Raw genomic sequence first — 12,551 nt, forward strand, 5'->3', positions numbered from 1 at the left:
CCCTGACTAATACGGTTTATATTTAAAATTTTTCAAAAGTAAAAATAAAAACTAAAACACACAGAAAATAGCCAGCACACATCTTCGTACTCTGCAAGCACCTGAAAAGATGTTTCCTCAGGTTGGGCAAGTTAGGAAACAGTGCCTGTTTCTCATATTGGTCACAGGCCTAGGCTGGGAGCTAAGGCTGATTGTTAGTTCCTGCTCACTGCCTTGGACTGTCCCTGCTCTGCTGTGTGACACGCTCAGCAAAGCAGACGGCTGGCTCACTGTTCAGTTCACCACGATGGCTTACCTGCTTCACAGCCTTCATATGAGAGAGAAATAAACTCCAATCTTATTTTCACCACTGTTTCTTTGGGTGTCTGTGTTCATATCCAAACCCAATCGCAAGGTAGAAGAGACTCATACTCTAAAAGACACACAGAAAATACTGCAGGGGTTCAGATACGGAAGAGCATATGTAGTCAGGTAGATCAGTTAGCAATTGCTGCAAAGATATTACATAATAAATAGCTGTAAAATCACAGTGACACACAACAATAAGCATTTATTCTCACAGATCCCAGGGCTGGCCAGCTCCAGCTCTGCCCTGAGGCATCTGGAGTGGCTTGGCTTCTCACAACCAGCTGTGGGTTGTGGGATGGTCCTGCTCCACCTGCCTCTCATCCTCCGTCAGCTAGCCCGGACATGTTCTTCTCTGGCAGGAGCCAGTGGAACCAGGCAAAGCCTCATAAGGAAGGCCAGTGGTGACTAAATTCAGAGCCCCAAAGAAGCCAAGGCAGATGGTGAATTAGGGAGACAGCCAGTGTTTTCATTTGATAGGAATAGAGTGTGTGTGTGTGTGTGTGTGTGTGCCTGGTGAAGAAAATAAGAATATATTTGGTAATCTATGGGCAACCCTGGAGGTTTCTGAGCAGAGGGGTGAACTGATCACGAAAAGAAATCTATTTATGCACAAAATGAATGGGGATGGGGGTAGGTTCTAGGGACCGGGAAATCATGGAGATGAAGGGGTGAGGTTGAAAGTCAGACGTAGGAACTGCCCATCAATCCTGAGCGCAGGAGTATAAAGGAAGAACAGAAGACACCCCTGACATTTTTAACCAGGGAAAGAATGTTTTATGAGCACTCCTCCCCTTATGAGGATGTAAGACTCCAACGGTGGTTCCCAAGTCCCATCGCTCCCAAATCCAAAGTGATTACATATACTTGTCTCTGAAAAGTTATGCTTTACTTTCATTCCCTTTGTAATTATCTGATTCTCTTACTGTCTTTTCCACATTGTCTCTGATTTTATTCTTATTGACATGAGGCGGTTTTTTACTTTCACAAATCAACTCAAATGTAAGGATCACCATAGAAAACATGCCTCAGATCGAGGAAGACTACAGGGGTGGGCAGAGTGCTGGCAGGCAGTCCCTGTTATACATTCCCCCCTTTTTCCTTGATGATATGTGTGACTTTTAATCAGACAGCTGGCCACCCAGAATAATGACTACGTTTCCCAGGTTCCTTTGCAGCCGGGTGTGACTGTGTAACTAAGTTCTGACTGCTGGGCTGAAAGCAGAAGTTCATGTATTCCTCCCAGAAAGTGTTCTTAAAGGCAAAAAGATGAGTCTTTCTTCTCCTCTTTATCAATTGTGCTAACTGGAAGATGGATGTAAGGGCTGGAGCTAGAGCAGCCGTCTATGACCATAAAATGGAAAGTGAATCTCATGCAGCTGGTGGAGAAGCAAGTTTGAAAGAGTATGGACACTGGATGATTTCATAAAGCCAATCTGTAAGCCCCAGATGCCCTCTCGTGACTTCTTCCTTTTTTTTTTTTTTTTTCTCTCTCCTAGGAATCCCTGACTTCTTTAAAATAGAAAATTACATGTCTATTTCATTGAAGCCATTGTTACTTGGTAACCTTCTCTCACTGTCTCCCACTTGTAGGCAGGTGGAAAATCACCACAGGAACACTGACCCCTGTGTATGTGTCTCTGTGAGTACTGGATAGAGGCTACATGCGAGGCTTTGTTCAAACTTATGGACACGTATAAGTTCTAAGTTCCTAAACAGAGGCACTACTTTCATGCACATCAAGAGGCAATGAGGAAGAGAAAAGCAGGGAGAATGTGGCCAAATGTAATCAGCAAATGTTAAGGGCCGCTGGAACAAATTGGGTGTGACAAGATGAATGGCTTAGCCTGTCTTGGTGGGCAATGGGGGCATTATGACTTTATCTTATTCCTTAGTTCCCTCATTCTTTTTTCTTGATTGGTGGGGCTGAGTGAGGGGTGGAAATCCATGTTGGGGGCAGAAGGCAGTCCCTAGATCCACAATCCTTGGGGGGCTGGTTCTCGTACCTCAGTGTGCAAAAGACTCTAATGGAGAACTTGCTTCAGAGGTCCCAGCCCCTGAGAGTCTGACCAGGAGGGCCCAGAGCAGGACCTGGGAGTCTGCATTTTAGTGAGCCCTGCCTCCTCCCTGGTAAATCTCATGCAGATGGTGAAGGGCTATCTGGAAGCAACCCAGCTATGAGGTCTAGATTGTCAGCCCCAAGGACAGCTTCTGCTGTGTCTGCTTTGCACAGCACGTTGCGGCTCGGGTGGCTGTTCAATGCCTACCTATTGGCAATGGGGAGCCACAGTGCCGTCTCGAGCAAGAGAGTGACTTTAAAAACACTTCCACTTCTGGCCCTGCTGCTCTGGGCCTACTGAGGGAGAACAAAACAATTTCTAATCCAACAGGAGCAGAGGATTTTCTTTTTTAAAAAAATCAGACTCTCAGGCCAACATTTGGATCCTCAACCCACTTTCTGACTGGGCAGCCAGTGTCTAACCGGCCCCCCGGCGAGCTCTGTGTTAGTATTGGGCAGTCCGTCCCTTTGGAGATGGGGCCTGGGAGGGTGCTGAGGGAAGAGACAGGGTGTGGAGATGAGACGGTTTGGGGCCCGAGGCCGTCCTCATGCCTTCCCCACGGTGCCCCTCACCCTTCCCTGAAGTGGGCATGGGGAGGAAACTGAGGCTCCGAGAAGTTAGGTCCCTTTGTCCAAGTCCAGGGCACCAAATTTACACTTGGGGTTGCCCCCTAGGCCTGGTCACTCCAACTACAGGACACTGCATGTTGCTGGCATGGGCATCCTGTCACTCTAGGTCCCAACGCCCAGAACCCAGGGTGGCGTTGGAGGCATTGGCCTCACTTTACAGTGGAACTTGAGGGGCCTAGGCTTCTTGGCCCATCTCCTCCACATTTGTCCCCAAATCAGCCACAACACCGTCAAACACCACTACCCCTCACTCAGTGGCTTAAAAACGAGGCCTTAGGAAAAAGCAGTGAGTGCTCAAGTAAATTTATCCAAGTGCCCCTCTCTGACCTGTCGGCCCTTGATGCTGAATCTTCCCACAGCTCAGGAAGTACATGCTCAGCCCTTCTTAGTGTGTTCACCACATCTGCCAGACTGACCTGCAGAGGCTCTGTCTCTCTCTTTCCCCTCTCCTGGGTCTCCTGTCCCTGCTTCACTGGCTATGTGTGCCCTGGGTCAAGCTCCAAAGATAGGAGTTTCAGGTTTGGGCCTGGCAGGGGGGTGGGTTTGAGAGGCCTCCAGAGGCTGGTCCTCAAGACAGGGAGGGGCTTAGGGCAGAGGTCCAGCCTCTACCCCCTAAAGGGCCCAGAGGGAGGTAAGAAGAAGTCCGAGGCCATCTAGACCTGGGGATGTCCCCTGCGAGGCAGCTGGGGTCCAGGCTTGACACCCCACAATGCGTTCAGGTTACATCATTAGGGCTGAATTGATGTTGATGACAAATAATAACTGCTCCAAAGCAAAGCCAGATGGGGAGTGTTCAAATTGAATGAAGAAGGAAATGAGCTGCCATCCACAGGGAGAAGGGGTTTGTGGGGGGCCTTGGATCAGGGACTCTCTGACACGGAAGGGAAAGTTCACAAAATCCAGTCCATCCCCCAACTCAGGGAGGGAATTTTCGCTGTACCATCACCCGTGAGTGGTCACTCAGCAGGAATACTTCCCGCGACAAGGGGCTCCTTCCTCATGTGTCTGTCCTTCTGGGTCCCATCCACCCATCTGTATATCGAGGGGCTCACCTGGATGTTCTTCAGAGCCCCTGCCTGTGCTGACACTCCTCCCTGACCCTTGGACTCTTAAACCCTTTTGGGCTTCTGACTTGGCCTTACGTGAGGTTACAGTGGTAACGGCTGATGGGAGTCTGAAGCGTACAGCCAGGGGTCCGTGGCTCGTTCATCCTAGATGCTTCTATCCAAGGCTGAGAGAGTGAGTCCCAGGTCCCTGCACAGCCCAGGGGGTCGGGGGACCGTGAGACACCTGGAAACCCGCTGAGGTGAGAGTACAGGGCACCACAGCATTTCTCGGCCGGCCAGGACGAGCCAGCCCAGGACATATGGGGCAGCAGAGGCGGGGGCTTTGCAGGTGTGACTGCTTAGCCAGCAGAACGCTGGGTGTGTTTGATTTTTATTTCAAGGCTTCTCACTCTGCCACATAACCCCTCTCCCTGTGATCTACTCCCTATACTGGCTAGTGCATCTTATAGCATTACCTGCCTGTCCCTGAGGCATTTCGATTTGCCATTCCTGGTTCACCCCTCTGCCAGGACGCCCTCCCAGATGCACACCTCTGACCCCTGCTCACCCTGGCCATGCCCTCTCCTCGGCCCCAGCATGGGCCTGAACCAGCCCTGCGTTATTTTGCCCGTGTTCTCGGATCCCCTCATCTGCCCTGCTTCCTCCAGGCACCGACGATGTCTGAGTCGTTTTTGTTTCTCCACGTTGCCTAATGGGAGGTGCAAACAGTCTCAACGTGGGCAAAATCTGAGCCTCACTTTTTGGTTTGGTTTTGTTTTATTATGGTAAAATACACGTAACATAAAATTCACCACTTCGACCGTTTTTAGTGTAAATTTATATCAAGTGCATTTGCGTTAGCACTAAGTGCCTTCAGATATAATGCTGTACAATCATCACCACTATTTCCAGAACTTTTCCATCACCCCAAACAGAAACTCTGTACCCATTAAGCACCCCATTCTCCCTCCCCCTGGCCCCTGGGTGCCTCTAACCTGCTTTCTGTCTCTATGCATTTGCCTCTCCTAGATACCTCATATAAGTGGAATCATGCAACATTTGTCCTGTTGTGACTGGCTTATTTCACCATTGTCAAGGCTTCTCCGTGTCGTAGCCTGTGTCAGAACTTCATTCCTTTTTAGGGCGGACTATTTTCCCAGTGTATAGATAGACCATATTTTGTTTTTCCAGTCATCTGTGAATGGACTCTTGGGACGTTTCCACCTTTTGGCTATTGTGGCTATTGCTACGATGAATGCTGGTGTACCAGCATCTTCTGAGTCCCTGTTTTCAGTGCTTTGGGGTGTAAGCCTAGGAGTGGAATTGCTAGGTCATATGGTCATTCTATGCTTACCTTTGTGAGCTTTTTTCCTGAGCCTTGCTTTGAAATCCACACCACGCTGTTTTCCTGAGCCTTGCTTTGAAATCCACGAACTGTGCCCTCCACTGGGACGCTTCTGTCTCCAGCTCTCTGCCCATGTCCTAAACTAAGATCAACCGGGAGGCACCTGTGCATGACAAACGCAACCCTTGTCTCGTTGGCCTCTCCCCATCTGTCTGCTGGCCCCTAGGCTGTAAGTGCCCCGAGGGCAGGGGTAAGGTCTTCCCTACTGTCACACCCGCCGGAAATCACGTGCTCTGGGCTCAGGGTGAGCCAGTCAAGACATGAACCCATGTTTGCTTGACTGACAGGGTGACCAGTTGTTCACCCACCACTGACCAGCCGTCTGTTGACTGACTGAACAACATAGCACTCTCCATACTCTCTCTGCCAAATTACAACCTTTTATTCTTGGCTGGAAAACAGACACTCATTTCCTGTCCCACCTATGAAGTGATTAAGTGTGGGCTCAGGGATCCGAGGCTGACTATTATGTTACCATGGACAAATTTTTGAAGCTCTCTGAGCCTCAGTTCCCTCACCCGTATAATGGGGGTACTACCACTACCTACCATGGGTGTCGGCACGCAGATGAACATACAATGCTGTGCACAGGGTGGGCCACAGCAAAGCCCTGTACGTGCCCTGATATACACTGAGGCATCCTGTTTTTTCTCTTTCTGGCTGATGCTCCTACATAGTCCTGGTTGTGTTTTGGATTTCAAATCCAGTACCTAAATCAGGGCCTGGCACAGAGTAGGCACTCAATAAATAGTGAATGAATAAATTGCTGGCTTACCTTTAACCCCAATAAGTCATAGCTTTTGTTACAGTGGAATGCTTGTGTCTTCCCCAAATTCTCACCTCCATGTGATGGTATTTAGGATGTGGAGTCTTCGGGAGGCAACTGGATGAGACGGGGTCATGAGGGTAGAGCCCCCGAATGGGACTAGTGCCCTTGGAAGAGTCATAGAAAGTTTGCTTCCCCTCTGCTCTCTGTCCTGGGAGGACATGGTGAGAATGTGGCATTCTGCAACCCAGAAGAAGGTCCCCACCAGAACTTGACCATGTCGGCACCCTGATCTCAGACTTCAGGCTCCAGGACTGAGAGAAATAAATTTCTGTTGTTCTTAAGCCACTCAGTCTGTGGTACTTTGTTATAGAAAAGTACTAAACTAAGACCACTTTTTTCCCAGGCACCAGAAGAATCCGAGACCAGAGACGGTCCATGAGTGTTATTAGTCAGGCTGCTTTTAACTATAATGAAAAGAAAACCTTATTTACAGAAGCGTAAACCACAAGTTCATTTATTATTGACTTGGCAAGTCCTACAGTGGGAGTAAGTGTGCTTTCAGAATGGGTTCAGGGATGCCCAGGTGATTCAGTCGGTTGGGCGTCCGACTTCGGCTCAGGTCATGATCTCACGGTTTGTGAGTTTGAGCCCCGCGTCGGGCTCTGTGCTGACAGCTCAGAGCCTGGAGCCTGCTTCGGATTCTGTGTCTCCCCTTCTCTCTGCTCCTCCCCTGCTCATGCTCTCTCTTTCAATAATGAATAAATGTTTTTAAAAAATTAAAAAAAAAAAAAAGAACGGGTTCAGAGGCTTAACAATGAAATCAAGTCCCCATTCTCTTTCTTTCTACCTTTTGACTCCACTAATCACAGCATATGGACTTTAATTTTCTGGTTTATTGCCTCATGGTCACAAGATGGCTGCCTAGCTCAGGCACCATGTCCTCACATGAGAGCATCCAAAACAGGAAGAAAAACAGGGCGAAAAAGTCTCCTCTCTCTTTTAGCAGAAAGAAACATCTTGGGGGTGCATGAGTAGCTCAGTTGGTTAAGCGTCAGACTATTGATTTCAGCTCCGGTCATGATCTCATGGTTCGTGGATTTGAGCCCTGCATCAGGTACTGACAGTGCAGAGCCTGCTTGGAATTCTCTCTCTTCCTCTCTCTCTTTCCCTCCCCTGCTCTCTCTCTCTCTCTCTCTCTCTCTCAAAAAATAAACTAAAAGAAAGCAAGAAAGCAAGAAAGCAAGAAAGAAAGAAAGAAAGAAAGAAAGAAAAAGGAAAGGAAGGAAAGAAGAAGGAAGGAAGGAAAATCTCTCCCAGAAGGTGCACCACACACTATATCACCCCCAGCCCAGGCGCACATCTCACTGGCCAGAACCAGATGGCACACTCATCCCTGAACCAGTCATGACACAGAGGAATAGGATAGCTATGACTGGCTTTGACCACTCCTCACTCATCCTGGGGTTGGCCTAACCCCAGTCGTACCAATCAAAATTCTTTTAGGCAGGAGGAGGGGCCATGGCTGTTGGGTGAGCATCAGCAGTGCCCCACAATGACACTGTCCTTCCAGGAGAAACATGGGCTGCAGCTCCCCACCCAGAGGCAAGGGTTGCCAACACATGGGAGGACACATCATCACCAGGGAGGAGTTAGCCTGACAAAGAGTCAGCCCTGGTTCTGAAAAGAAGGGTCCTAGGCCCCCAAAATGATCAGGCTTCAGAAGGCAAGCATTTGAATGAAGCCCAGAAGGAAAAGTGTCAGCATCTTTCCAGCGTGTGGTCCATCCTCCCTGCCATCCACAGCATCCGGCCACGTGGACACAAAGACAACTGTGCTGCCCACCCAGGCCAATGGGTTGGGTTATCCTTGGCCGTGCCTGGCTGGACTCCATCCCTTCTCAGCAAAGTAGTACCCTAGTACCCACTAGCCCATGCCTCCCTCCCTCTGAGCTCTCTGTAAAGGGTCTGCAGGTGTGGGGGCTCTGAGAGACCAGAGAGGTTGGGGCTCTGGGGCTCTGTCCCACAGGCACCTGTCTCTGCCTCCTAGCTGCAGCAATTTGAGAAGCAGCTGGTGGGGGCCTGGCCGAACTGCCAGGAGGCAGAGAGATGAAGTCAGCAGGACAGAGCCTCTGCAAAGAATGGATAGACCGGTTATAGCATAGCGACAGAGCAGGTAAAATGGCAGATCGAACATGCACATCGAGGTTTGTTCCCTTCCAAAATTCACTAAAACTAGTAAAAAGATTTTTTTAAAAACATAAACCTACAAGGACAGAAATGACAAGAGAGGAGAGTGCAGTGACAAGTCTGGAAGTGTTGGACGTGGACAAGTGGTAACTGGACATGAGCAGGCACAAGGGAGTGAAATCCTAAACTAGTTGGTGGGGGGCGGGGGGCGGGTGCTCAGAATGGATCCAATTCCACCACAGAGTTCTCAGTGCACTCAAGAGCTAACGCTGGGGTGCCCTTGGAACTAAGAGTAAGGGGGCTGGTAGAGATTGGGAGACCTGTGAAGAAGCAGGTCCCCCAGGCCCCTCCCAGCTCCGCAGTGCTGGGTACCTGTCTTCTCCCTCAGGGCAGGGGCTGGAGCTTTCTTCTCTGCAGAAGGTAAAGCAGAGAAGAGAGTCTGCGGGCAGGGATTCATTCTCATCCCACCTGCCCTCGGGGTCTCCTTTCCAACCTAACCCCCTCAGGAGCGGCACCAGTCTCGCTCCTGAAGCAGTAGATCAGAAGACAGCTCTCTGGGCATTTGACCATCCAAAAGGAAAGCCCTAAATGAAGACATTGACCCAGAGGTTTCCCATCAGAAGGTCCACCAAGATCACCCTACAGTGGGGACTCAGAGTCAAAGTGCCACCAGTTTCCAATCAGCGTTTTGGTTCCTCCCCACTCACCACTATACTTAATTACAAGCAGACAACCAAAGGTTCCCAGACTTCCTAGAAAAACCTCTAATAAGGAATCCAGAGGCCAAATGACCTGAGGCAGCCGAAAAGAGAAAAAGAACGATTTTTAAAAGATCATTAATCTCCCCAGAGAAATAAGAGATGTTGCATCCCAAGAACAGAATGTTGGGTTTTTTTTAATGGCCATTTAGAGAACAACAACAACAAAATACTTCTTGGAAATCAAAAACTTGTGAACAGTCATGGGAAACCCAATGGAAGCACCTGAATCTCCCATGAGTCCCCAGAAAGGCATGCTGGGTCGGGAATGCAGCTGGGATGTAGTGTAGGTCTGGTTCCAGGGGAGGGATCTCATCATCACTGGGAGTCTCCCCGCTACAGGCAACTGGAGGGAAGCAGCTTTGCCAAGGGAGTAGTAATAGGCTATTGGGCACCAGGCAGACTGGATTCAGTGTTCCCGAGGTTTGCAGCTGCTGGGGAACACCAGCTGCTTTACATCTGGTGACCTTGGAATCTGTGGAGATTTATAGGTCTACCTCCAGACCCCCACTGCAGAAGTAGGGGAGAGAAAGCTATTGGTCCTAAAAGAAGCTAAGCTCCGGTGTAGCTCCTCCTACCCAGACCTTGGCTTAGGTCTAGGCACCCCAGAGTTAGGTTTCCAGGGTCTTCTTAATAGTTCTGCACCACAAAGACTGAATAGCCCACTGATCTTCCAGCATAGTGGCTAAAAACAATCCCAATTCCAATGCACATCACTGGGAATTTTCAGAACACTGAGGACAGGAGAAAATCTTGTCCACTTCCAGGGAGAAAATTATGGGTCACACAGGAGGGGGTGAGTGCTTCTAATGGATTTGAGCCTCTCAGCAGCCAGGCCATACTGGCAAAGAAGATAATGAAGCAAGACCCTCAGGTAGGAGAGGAGTATTTTTCAGCCATGCAAAGTCTCCAAAAACCACTAGTCCAAACCCCTTCTCAGGAAGCTACTAGAAGGTGTTCACCACTAAAACCAAAAAAGACAGATGCAGGAAACAAGAGATCCAACCAAAAGAAAAGTCAAAGGCATTTCCTGGAAAGCAACGGAGGGAGACACTGGAGGGCAGCCAGACCAGACTGGAGCAGTCATTATCATGCCCTCTCCTGCTATACACATCGTTCACCAGATAAGGTGCATTACCAGAGCAAGAGAGTGAAAACCAAGCAAGAGAAAGCCATGAGATCCAGGCACACAGACCCCCAATTCCAGAGAGAGGCAAAGGGAATTTTAAGGATGAAAGCAAAAGAAAATTCCAAGACAACAACTGATGGGCAACCCTAGAGAAGAGCAAGTCCAAACTGAAGGAAAATGAAGGTCTCCAGAAAGGACAGCTCTGGAGAAAAAACTGAAAATGATAGATTACCTCCTATGATTGACCTAATGGATCAGTGTACTGTGTCTGATTTGTAAACACTGTACAAAGACGCACGTGTATACACTACTGAAAGAAAGTTAAGCAAATCGAAACAACAAAGCAATTATTAACTTTGGGGAAAACAAAAACCAAAAAACCAGAAAGAAAACAATAGCACAAATTACAAAGTTCAGTTGTGAATAATTTTTACATAGGCGTGAATGATACTGTAGACTCTGAATGTTGACCTAAGGAAAAATTGTAAATTAATCACATTGGAAGGATGGGGGAGGGGAGGAGAGAGGATATTAGTGTCAGAGCATTAAACTTCATCTATCATAATGAGCAATCAATCGATAATGCCTATAATTAAGTAATTGAAAGATAGCAGCATAGGCATATTCTTTAGACATATAGAAATGGGTGAATTCCAGAAGAAATAGGTAACAGAGTTTGGTGGTTGCCTTTAAGGACGAGAACAGGGAAAGTGGGGAAGGGTGGAACAGGGAACCACCACACTGTCATAAGCCTTTTTAGCGCTATTTGACTTTCCAAATGTGTGTATACATCATATTGGCTTTCCATATTAATTAAACAAATAAAAGTACAGCAATATTAGAAGGCTCTGACTTGGAAGTTGTTCCAATGTCTGATTTGTAAACACTGTACAAAGACTCACGCGTTTGCTCTTACTTAATAGCTTTGGGTCTGAGCTTCTTCCCAAGACGGTGAATATTTCCAAGATATACAATAAGCATTTGTGGAGTGAACAAATGCACCAGCAGATGAGCTAACAAGCCAGACAGCCACCAGAAGTAAAGCAGAACACACAAGAACTCATAAGATGCCGGTGTCGTGTGGATGGATGCCATCTGCGAGGGGCCATGGCAAAGATGACTGCACACAACCAGGCAGCCTCTGGGTGAGGGATCCCCATTCTCCACAGGAGGCCTGGTGGTCCCAATCCCAGACACACATGGGACAACTAACCCCACGGCCTGGGCGCCTGTGTCCACAGGAGCTTGGGCTTTGTTAGTAGGACTCCTTTGGTAGAAAGGAATCAAGACTCACCTAAACCACCTTCAGAAAGGAAGACATAATGGCCAGAAAAAGGGATGACTGAATTGGAACAGGACAGGGCAAACTGGGAAGGTCACCAGAGTCAGCCCTGGGGACCTGCTCCTCTCGGGTGCCACTCCTCCCTCCACGTTCTTCCCTCCCCATTTCTCTTGCTTCTCTGGGAAGCCGACACCGTTGAATGTTCTGGCTAGGTTTGGGGGCATGTCCACCCTTGTGAACGCTCTTCCCCACTGCTGAGCCCAGAAACCTGACCTCTGCAGCATCCTGGCAATAAAGCTCCAGGCAAGTGACCTAGACTCCATATTGAGGTCTCACCCACACCAGACTTGGACCAGACATGAGCACTGGAAGAAGAAAGTGCCACATGGCACAGGCATCTAGCTTCGGGACAGTGGCACTGTCTTCTCCTAGGCAGGGGCCATCCTTCCTGGGAGCTGAGCTTCAAGCCTGGTTCCCAGTTCTCCAGATGATTCTGTGTGGCTCTTGGCTTACATTCCCCCAGAGTAGACAATGGTTGAAATATTCAAGTGTAACTATTGGGGTTGAGGGCGGGGGGCGGGGGGAGTCCCAGGAAACACTGGTAGAAGAGAGGAAGAGAGGGAAGGAAGCTAACTCAGTATGTGTTACCGGGTGTGGTGGGCTATTTCATAGGCCCCATTCCTCCCCTCCGGTATACAGTACCCATGCTCCCTGGGAATGTGACTTTACCATGCTTCCCATTCAGGTGGGGAGTGTATTTCTGCACCCCGTGGATCTGCCCAGGCTTGGGCCTTGTTTGGCCCAAGAGAATAGAGATAGAAGTGGCATTGAGTGAGTTCTGGAGCCTAACAAAGCCCTGCAGCTTCTGCCTGTGTCCTTTCAGAACACTGCCCTGAGACCACCTCACAAGGAAGCTGGTCTAGCCTGCTGGAGGATGAGGGT

At 48.9% G+C, this 12,551-nt stretch overlaps 1 protein-coding gene across 1 annotated transcript in view; it reads right to left on the reverse strand.

Annotated features, from left to right (window-relative positions):
* ARK2C (arkadia (RNF111) C-terminal like ring finger ubiquitin ligase 2C) overlaps positions 1-12,551 on the reverse strand; it is a 151,623-nt gene that overhangs the window by 113,578 nt on the left and 25,494 nt on the right. The window contains exon 3 of the mRNA XM_058692206.1: positions 296-5,588. The gene's annotated coding sequence lies outside the window, so the exon portion shown is untranslated. The remainder of the gene's footprint in view (positions 1-295; positions 5,589-12,551) is intronic.

The sequence above is a fragment of the Neofelis nebulosa genome, chromosome 11, assembly GCF_028018385.1.
Source record: "Neofelis nebulosa isolate mNeoNeb1 chromosome 11, mNeoNeb1.pri, whole genome shotgun sequence".
Taxonomy (NCBI): Eukaryota; Metazoa; Chordata; class Mammalia; order Carnivora; family Felidae; genus Neofelis; species Neofelis nebulosa.